The sequence below is a fragment of the Nothoprocta perdicaria genome, unplaced genomic scaffold (assembly GCF_003342845.1).
Source record: "Nothoprocta perdicaria isolate Ctin4 unplaced genomic scaffold, notPer1 scaffold_101, whole genome shotgun sequence".
NCBI classification, from domain to species: Eukaryota; Metazoa; Chordata; class Aves; order Tinamiformes; family Tinamidae; genus Nothoprocta; species Nothoprocta perdicaria.
The window spans coordinates 737,533-739,625 of NW_020454106.1; positions in this window are offsets into that span (position 1 = coordinate 737,533).

A 2,093-nucleotide genomic window follows, 5' to 3' on the forward strand; every position below is an offset into this window, starting at 1 on the left:
ACCTGCAAACCTGACCACAAGCGTGAGCTCAGAATATTTCCATGATCACAGAATCACAGAATGGTTGAGGTTGGAAGGGACCTCTAGAGATCATCTAGTCCACCCCCCTGCTCCAGCAGGGACATCTAGAGCATGATAATCATTATTTGAGTCTCCCATAGCTTCAGTGTGCAGGAACCACAAATGTATATCCCCTCCCAAGGTCCTGAGACTAGCCTAGAAAGCTGCATATGCTGTGAACACATTTAATGCATATAGGCAGCATAGACTTCAGGGAAAGTCACTCACAAGTTCAGCAGTCAATACAACTTTCTTTCAAAAACATAGGAAATCTACTTATTTAGAATATATTTTGAGCAGGGGGATGCAAATGTGAGAAGAAAAATCTCTTATATCTCTCTCACTGCCAGGTTAGGTCTTTAGGTTTAGCCTACAGAACTGCCTCAATACACAGGAGTACACCTTCTTTCTGTCATGTCAACAGGCAACTGGAAGACAAGATTTGTAGGGCTATAAAGAGATCATCCACAAGACCATTCAACGAGATTAAGACTATGACTAGGGAAGGAAACACTTAATATGAAATGTAGGGAGTCCAGGAACAGAGAAGTAGTCTGAATATCAGCGCTGGGTTTTAATGAACTACTCTCTACATGCAGCCTTCATCTCACCTATTTTCTATATTACCTGGAGCAGCCTGGAAGAGGAAGAAAAGAACAGCAACGAGGAGGAAAAGGATCCTCATAACTGTCAGCTGGTCAGGTGATAAGCTTTGCCGGTGAGAAGGTATTTGATGGAAGACGGAAGCCGGTGTTTCTAGGCAGAATGTTGTTAGTCTCCATACTTATAAAGGGCTCTGGAGTTGAGCAACGTAGACAAGGGGGAGGGAAAAATGAGTTGTCCAGAGAACAGTAAGTTCTTGCCCTTGTATTGTCCTAGTGCTGTAGAGATTGGTGATGTATGAACATGTTGCAACCTAATACGTTATAAGATGCCTGACCCGAGCAATGACCAAATCACATTAGCAAATCACTTGGTACTCTCAGGCCGTCTGCCAGCTGGTGGGCTGCACCTGGAGAGGGCATGGGATTGGAGGATGTGGGAGGTGGGATCCCGTGATCTGCAGTACTGTAAACCATGCAAATCTGCTGATGGGCCATGGCTCTTGGCCATGTTTAGTGATAGCCTGTCCTCCCCTCAGCCGCAACTGAGCACTGCAAGGCTAAGAAAAGCCAGGGATCTGGCCTGCAAAGCCACATGAAACAGAAAAGCCACAGAGTCTCCTCTTTGGATGAAGAAATGGATTCGAGCTTTGCTCCACATATTGAGTGGATTCCTAGGGCTGAAGATGCGCTTCTTATGTGCACCTGAAGGATGGAGATCTAAGGGTTGTGGACATGCCCATTCCTATGCCCATGCCTATGAAATCCAGATGTTCTTCTGTGATAGTTCAGTGCTCCATTACTCCCTGCCTGAGACATTTTTGATCTCCAGATATTCTTCTAAGATAGTTCAGTGCTCCATTGCTCCCTGTCTGAGATATTTAGGATCTGTCCTGGCCATGAATTGTAATATCTTTTGAAAATGAAGTCACTAAACAGAAAGGACCATCTGGTACTATGCATTGTGCCATGTTGTCACAGAAGACCACATCCTAATCTGGAGTACTGTGTGCAGTTCTGGGCACCCCAGTACAAGAGGGACGTGGAGCTTCTCGAGAGGGTCCAGAGAAGGGCAACCAGGATGATTAAGGGAATGGAACATCTCTCATATGAAGAGAGGCTGAGTGAGCTGGGCCTTTTTTCTCTGGAGAAGAGAAGGCTCAGAGGGGATATGATTAATGTGTATAAGTTCAGGAAGGGAGAATGCAGGGAGGAAGGGGACAAGCTGTTTTCACTGGTGGCCAGCGATAGGACGAGGGGTAATGGCCACAAGATGGAGCACAGGAAGTTCCGTCTCCAGGTGAGGAGCAACTTCTTTACTGTTAGGGTGACAGAGCAGTGGAACAGGCTGCCCAGGGAGGTTGTGGAGTCTCCTTCTCTGGAGGTCTTCAAAACCCGCCTGGATGCCGCCCTGTGCCACATGCTCTAGGT